This window comes from Astatotilapia calliptera, unplaced genomic scaffold (genome assembly GCF_900246225.1).
Source record: "Astatotilapia calliptera unplaced genomic scaffold, fAstCal1.2 U_scaffold_211, whole genome shotgun sequence".
NCBI lineage: Eukaryota > Metazoa > Chordata > Actinopteri > Cichliformes > Cichlidae > Astatotilapia > Astatotilapia calliptera.
In genome coordinates, this window is record NW_020535743.1 from 3195 (window position 1) to 11060 (window position 7866).

At 45.8% G+C, this 7866-nt stretch overlaps 2 long non-coding RNA genes across 3 annotated transcripts; both read right to left on the reverse strand.

The window, feature by feature from the left end:
* Positions 1-564: 564 nt before the first annotated feature.
* LOC113017833 (uncharacterized) lies at positions 565-1759 on the reverse strand. 2 transcript variants are annotated; one of them, XR_003271594.1, is made up of 3 exons: positions 1678-1759; positions 700-817; positions 565-625 (listed from the first exon to the last, which is right to left on the reverse strand). It is a non-coding gene; the product is annotated as an uncharacterized LOC113017833 (long non-coding RNA). The 2 variants fall into 2 exon arrangements; XR_003271593.1 differs by lacking the exon at positions 1678-1759 and adding an exon at positions 913-940.
* A 128-nt stretch (positions 1760-1887) lies between these two features.
* On the reverse strand, positions 1888-2690 carry LOC113017834 (uncharacterized). The gene is made up of 2 exons (XR_003271595.1): positions 2417-2690; positions 1888-1940 (listed from the first exon to the last, which is right to left on the reverse strand). It is a non-coding gene; the product is annotated as an uncharacterized LOC113017834 (long non-coding RNA).
* Positions 2691-7866: the final 5176 nt, after the last annotated feature.

The following is a 7866-nucleotide window of genomic DNA, read 5'->3' on the forward strand; positions in this document are numbered from 1 at the left end:
AGTGGCATTGTAAAGCGCTTTGGGTGCCTTGAAAAGCGCTATATAAATCCAATCTATTATTATTATTATAACAAGTATGTTGGTGTTCAGGTTTATAAAACCAACTAGTATGACATCATTTCAACCCAGGTTCTATCCAATTTGATGAAACGCAACAACTCTGCCATAAATTCTGCTTTTACAAGGCTTATTTTTCATTGTTTGTTGACACTGTCAGAAAGATCTTAACTCTAAGTTCTTTAATGAGGCCATGGTGGGTCCTATTGTTATACACGAGTGCATTATATTGAGACTCACCTTCAGCCCATTTCTACACATCGGCCACCCATTGCTGCAGTGTGTCGTCATCCACACCCAGCTCATTTTTGGTCGCATTCAGGCTCTCCACTTGTTCTCCAAGGATCCTTATGATCTAAGAATACATTAATAAATGTCATTCATATTGACATTAAAAGAGTACTGGTGTTTTTCCCCCATTACCACACACATTAAAATGGTTTTTGAAAAAAAAAAAAAAAAAAAAATCACCTTTAGATATCTCTGGCTCAAAGTGCGGTTCCACAAAGTTGTTCCACTTTCCTTTTGTTCCAGCCCAAAGCCAGGAGGGTCAGCATGTCTGTTCGCCCTGCATTTCAGTTAGTAAACAAATTAGAATTAATGAGCAGGAGACTGAGTGGAATCTCAGACACGGACACATACCTGCTTTAGACATGTACTTCGTTGTGATGGCCGCCCTAGACAGGAAACTGTTTACTTGTTCCACCTCTTCTCCAACTGTTGAACCGGCCCCATCCTGAAACGCACCTCCCCATTTGATCTATAGAAAGGAGGTTACAATACATGACTGCTGAATTCATTCAACCTTATAACAAAATGTCTCAAACTAATCCAAAACTACAAGCTGCAGTATACCTCGCATTTCCAAGTGTGAGCCTTTGCATGCATGATGGCGAGAAAAGGAAGCATTGACAAGAGGTTCCTCAGCTCAGGGCACTGCTGAGCCACCTTGGTTAAATAGGGGAAATATTTACAGGCCACATCGGAGCAAAGGAACGTAATATGTCCTGGGACGCTAGCTGCCAACTTCCTCTGGAGAAAAAGAGGGTAAGCAAAGATCTCCCCTCGAAACATGTTCAATGCAGCTAAGAGGACTCCGTGGCGACAAACAGCTATTTCCATGCCCTCCTCATACAACTTCCCAGTGGACTTTTTGGATGACTCCTTTGCTGCAGTCCAAGATCCGCACAACCCTTTCCCCGGGACCTATACACTCAAAGATTTTAACATAAAAGACATGGCATGATTAAGCCCTATCAGGGACAAACTTTTTAAAACAAATGCATAACAATTAGCTGAATTAGCCTTGAGTCACACAAGACCTCATATCTCCCCAGGACAGCACTGATAACACAAAATAAAAATCATGTTGTTGTTTTTTTTAAATACACATGGTGACAAAATTAAGTACACATTAAGATAAAGTAAAGTAAATAGTATTACGACAACACCAAGAGAAAAATAAAATAAATATCCACCCATCCATATATGTCCACACACACACACACACACACACACACACACACACACACACACACACACACACATGTATGTGTTATGGCATTAACGTCATTTTAACAAGATTAACGCTAACAGCACTAATATATATGTGTATCTTACATGATTTGTGTGTCTCTGGATGTATTTCACAAACTCAGCAACTTCCTCATCTTTTTCAATGAAGACACCTTCAAAGTTCGCCTGCTCTGAAGTGCTGAACGAACACTGTCAAGCTCTCTAAGTTTGTGCAGCTTCCCCGCTTGAAAGGGATTGATGCATCTACCACAGGTGTTTAACTGGGTTTCACTCAATGACCAGGCAGATCTTTTGTTTTCCTTTTCTTTAATCTTCTTTTCGGCCACAGTCAGCCATAGGTGAAAAACCTTTAAATACAAACCAAAAAACCAAAATACAAATTATGTTTGTCATCACACATCTGCAAATATTATAAACAATCCCAAACACATTTTCTTTTTTTCTTTTTTTTTAACACATCAATGCAGTGCATAAGCTTTGTAGTACAATATTTGCTTGAGTATTTTTAAATGCTCAAATTACGTAATTCACTAACAATTGTACATACACCTTGAGAAATACTGCTTTCTATTAAAGTGCTAAATTAAATAATCAATCTGCATTAGAACTTGAGCAGTAACAATAGTATTTATAACCAGCTTCTCTTAACCATATGCAAGCATTAACAGTCTCCCATATGCAGACCAACAATAAACAATGGTGCCGCTCGTAACAGGCGACCAACTCACGGCACAGTGCTAATGCTACGTAAGCTAGCGGCAGCCGCGATTCTTTAGCAACTCGCTTCAAAGTCTTTTACCATAGTCAGCAACCATTCCCTTACCGGCTGCCTCCCTGGCTTTGTAGATACTTCAGTTCCACACAATATTCATGTTGGCGACAACTTATTGAAGGAATTATGCTGGGCTTTTCCCGAAAGTGGCACCTTCCTATTGCTTCCCAGTTCGCCTTTCTTTTTCTTCCCGACAGAAACCCAGACACAAGATTAGTTCCGCCCTCCAGTCTGTCACGTTTACTTTTTCCCTCAGGGCTCTCCACCTCCTACTCGGTTTGACTTGACACCTCCCACTCGATCTTCCCTTGGAACACAGGAGATCGCCAAGTACACAAGCAAACCGCAGTTTAACTCATCACATTTAAGCATGACACTGACGACTTGGTCCCATTTTGCTCCTCCACAGGTAACAGAACAACTAGACGTCTGACGTCTCTATGAAGGATGGTAGCTTGAGCCACCGGAGTCGCTCCCCTTGAACCAGAGCTTAAGTCCTCCGCCCTCAAGGACTTAGCCACAGAACCGCTGTAACTTGGGCATACCCGGACACTGACGTCCCTAACAATACCCTTTTTGTCTGGATTAGTGCTGACAACTATGCCCATTTTGAAGTGCCCTCTCAGTGCATTCTGATCACTTAACCAGACGACATCTCCAACAGTGACATTTCTGTGTGCAGTGTGCCACTTGCTCCTTACAAACAAATTAGGGCCAGCAAGTTGGCTCCAGGACCTCCAAAACTTGCTCACTTCTGCCTGAATTGCTTGAAGTCTCTTATAAGGGTAAACGGAAAAGTCAAACATCTTGAAGTCCCCACTTTGAGATGCTCGACCAAGCAAAAGACTGTTGGGTGTGACATAATGAATGCAACCTTCCCGACTCTGTACTCTGGCATCAATCGGGCGCTCATTTGCAAGGTTAGCTGCCACATGAAGAGCTGTCTGGAACTCACTGTAACTTAGCCCAGACTCCCTTCCAAGACTCTGGAGTGCTCTCTTCACAATGCGCACGGCAGCCTCAGCAGCTCCATTTCTATGTGGGGAATCAGCCGGATTTACTTTCCACATCCACTCTGTTCCATTCTTTGTCGCAGTCTCCTCCAAGACAAACTTATTCTGACTTTCCAAGAATCCGTAAAGTTCCTTCAAGACAGACTTTGCTCCTATGAAATTAGTACCTGGGTCTGACCAGATCTTTCTTGGATGTCCTCTAATTGCTGTAAATCTCTGGTAAGCCATTAAGAAGCCTTCAGTCGACAAGGAGTTTACTAACTCCGTGTGAATCGCCCTGCTGGCCATACAGCAGAATACAACCCCCCAAACCTTTAACATGACTCTTTTCTTGATGTCATCCTTCACTTGGTAGGGTCCAAAGAGATCCACTGTTGTGAACTCAAAAGGTAAAGCAGGTTGAGTTCTTTCCGGAGGTAAGTCGCCCATTATTTGCCGGCAACTCTGTGCTTTTGCTTTCCGGCAAACCACACAACCATCCACAACTTTTTGAGCAATCCTTCTCCCTCTTATGACCCACGCTTTCTTCCTCATTCTGAGCAGGGTCCCAGCAACTCCCTCATGACTCTCATTGTGGGCCTCCCGAGCCAACAGTGTAGACATCCAAGCATCATAAGCCAAGATGGGAACACTAACCTGGTCTTTCTTAAAAGCTTGCACTCGGCCGCCACAAACAAAGAGCCCAGAGCTTGGGTCTTTGTATACTACCAGTCTATCTGTAGTAGTGCTTGGGAAGACAGCGCTGTCTTGTGCTGCAAGGAAGATGTCTCTTAGGGCATCTTCACGTTCCTTCACCGAAATTACTCCTGCCAATGGGACTGCCTCCCACTTTGGGTCATTTGCAGATGGATGTCCCCCAAGAAACTTTCTAGCTGCTCTCCAAGTCCAAGCAACTGATCTAACTAATCGAGTTAGGTCACTGAACAGCTTGACATCTAAAAGGTTCTTGATGACCGACCCTGCAGGTGGTCTTCGCTGCTCTCCCTGGGCCTCAGCCCGACTTCGCTTTTCTTCTTGCCCTTTTATCTCGGCCCTTGTCAAGGCAGCGACAAACGCCTTTCTTTGCAGCTTATTGACGTTTTCTTTGGCAGTGGCGGCTAACTCTTTAGCTGACCTGACTGGCCACTCGCACACTGGCAAACTCAAGAACTTTGGACCATTTTGCCATTCTGAGTCTTCATCTAGATCCCTGGGACTAGCTCCTCTTGTGACTACATCCGCAATGTTCTGAGGGCCAGGAACCCACCACCAATCTTGAATCCTTGTGCTGCTCTGTATTTCTCCAATCCTATTTGCAAAAAAGGTCTGGTACCCATAGCTCTCCCGCTGTATTGCCCCAATGACGGTTTGGCTATCGACAAAGTGATACCACCTCTCAACCTGAATCCGGCTTTGCGCCTCAAAGTATTTCTTTAGGCGTGAGCCAAACACTGCCCCACACAGCTCTGCTTTGACAACATCCCCTTTGTGGTCCAATGGCGTTAACTTAGCTTTGGACTCCACCAACCTGATGATTGTGCCCTGATCTGAATTCCACCTTAAGTACAACACTGCCCCATAGGATTGCTCACTTCCATCGGAGAAAGTAATTGCCCAGGGTTCTTCGGTGAAGCACGGGGGAGTTAGCGCCCTTGCAAATGTGACTTTGCTGAGCTGGGCATACTCCTCAAAAAGCCTAATGGCGTCCTCCCTCAGGGCATCTGAGAGCGCCATATCCCAAGTGTCCTTGACCAAGCAGCTTTCTACTTTTGTCTCTTGGAATGCCCTGCGAACTAAGATTGCTCCTTTCTGCTTTGCAGGAGTGACCAAACCGACTGGATCATACAACACTGACACTTGACTGAGAAGCTCTCTTCGTGTCAGTGGGTTTGGCGTGTGGGTCTTAATCTGCTCCTGGGCAAGGTCTTGGCCAACTCGCCCTTTTTTTTCTTCCTCTTGGAGAAGTTGATTGCTACCATGACATGAAGCTTGTCTTCTTCCACTATGTAACCCAGACCAAGAGCTTTGTTTTCTTCATCACGCATTTGGTTTGGTAGGACAATGGTTTTCATTCTTGTTTTCTCACCCTCGTCATTGCGCTTCCTCCTCCCACTTTGACCAGACAAGACCCAAGGTTTCAGCTCAAATCCTCCAGCCTTTAGGATCCGCCCAATGTTCTCCGTAATGGCTTCTAGTTGGTTCATGTCATTGTGAGAGGTAAGGATGTCGTCGACATAGCTGTCTTGCTGGAGTACACGACGTTCCTCCTTGAGGTGGGAAAAGGTAGAAAGGCTGGCAGTTTCACGCATTGCCAGCTGTGCAATGCATCCTGCCGGTTTATCTCCAATGTTCACCCTTGTGATGGCATATTCCTCTAGCTCGTCATCCTCAGAGTCCCGCCAGAGGAACCTATGCAGGTGCATCTCTTTGTCTTCCAACCAAACTGAATTGTACATCTTTTTTATGTCACCAAGGGCTCCATACACTCCGCCCCTGAATCTGAGGAGAACTGCTCGAATCTGGTTGAGGACATCTGGACCCTTTATTAGCAGGTCGTTCAAGCTCACACCTCTAAACCTCTGGCTGCTATTCCACACAAGCCTCACTGGAGTTGTAACAGAGTGGGGATTCGGAGCAATGAGGTGGCTCACGTACCACACTGGCCCAGCCCAGTTACTGATCATGTCCTTGGACAACTTGACTGCGGCTCCACGCTCCACCATGTCATGCACCTGAGCGGCATAAGCAGCTTTCCATTCAGGCTCCTTGGCCAATTGTTTCTCTGTCCGGAGGAATGTGCTCTCAACTCCTTTTTTGTTATCTGGTAAGGATACTGGATCTTCAGCCCAAGGGTATCTGGTATGCCAGTGTGGCTCGTCGCTGTGGCCATCACCCGTGACATAGGTGAGTCCTTCTCTTATTATTTCAAGCTCTCTCTCCTCGGCCAGTGTCATTTCCTTCCCACCTGGCTGGCAATTTCCGCAACGACAACACCCACACTTTGGCTCACATGCAGCACCAATACTATCCCACTTCCACCACTCTAAGAATCCTCGACTGGTGGTTGAGGTACTTGACCTCTCAAGCTTAGCGGGAACGTGCTTCCTTGTTGAAGACTGGTCTGAGGCCTCGCCAATGAGCTCCTCATACTTGACAGCTGCTGCTCTCATTGACCTGGCAAAGTGTGTCTTGGACATGTGGGCAGAGACAGTAAGCTCCTCGAAGAGCTCAGGGTGAGTTCCCCCAACTGTCTTTCCAAGTGGCCCATCCCATAACACAAGGTCACCGATGACTCTGCTCCTCTGAGGCGCTAGCCGACCTTCTTTATGACTTATAAGCAGATGAATGTCTTTCGGTCTTACAAGATCGTTGAGTGGTATATCCGGAAAGAACCTTTGTAGCTGACTCGGTGTGACATGTTTGTGGACTTCTGCTATGCTGTCGAGTCCATAGCAGACCAGTTGGTGTGACCTAAGGGTGCCTCTAGGCGTTCTGACTCGGATCTTCAAAAGATACCGCCTTGTTCTCACGTGCGTTTTCATTTCCCCTACTCCATGAACAACCAGAGTGATTTCTTCACTTCTTAGGTTAAGACTGCTTGCAGCTCTGTGGGTTATATAGTTGGTGTCAGAAGCCAGGTCAATTAATGTCCCAATCTTTTGCCCAGCATTAGCTGTGACCTCAAGGAGCATCATGATTACTGGCAGCTCTCGAAGCCCACCTTCAAACAGGAGGCTTGGCTTCTCCTTGGTGGTGCTGCATGCCCTAGATGCAGTGTTTGAAAACGCATCCCTGCATTCTCTTGCCAGTTCAGGTGACAGTTTTCTGAGGAACTCCTCCTGATCCTCTGTACATTTCCTGCTGACCTTTCCTCCCTCTGGATCAGATCTGTTTTGCCTCCCTGCTGCACTCCCCTTCCTCACCTCAGCATTAGGGCATAGGTAGTAATGGTGCTCCGCAGCGCGTGCTTCTTTGCAGCCTGGGTTTTTGCACAGATAAGCGGGTTTGCAGTATGACCCATTGTCATGAACCTCGAGACAACTCCAGCATGCGCCTAGTTTCTTAATTGCAGCCTTCTTTTCTGCAAGCTTTAATGTCTTAAATTGCCTGCAGAAGTAGAGTTTCATTTTATGCTTTCCATCACCGCAGACCACACACCCTTCATCACTACCTGATTTGGTGAATTTGGTTCTGGAATGTTTCAGCTCCACTCTTTCTCGCTTACTTGGCTCTTCCTCTCTCAGATGATCAAGCTGTTCATATATGGTTTCTTGCTCTTTGAGGAATTCCAGAAGACTATCAAATCGTTTTTCTGGGGTGATCGTGTTTCTACTGTCAGCAACATAAATAAGCCACTCCTTTTTGAGTGTTTCCGGAAGTTTACTTTTGATTGACTTTGTCACCAGTGGGTTTTTTATGGCCCCCGTGTCACCAAGGTCAACCAGGTCTTGAAGCGCTTTCTCCACAGCTTGAATTAATTCCACTATTTTTCTTGGCTGGTGGCTCTTA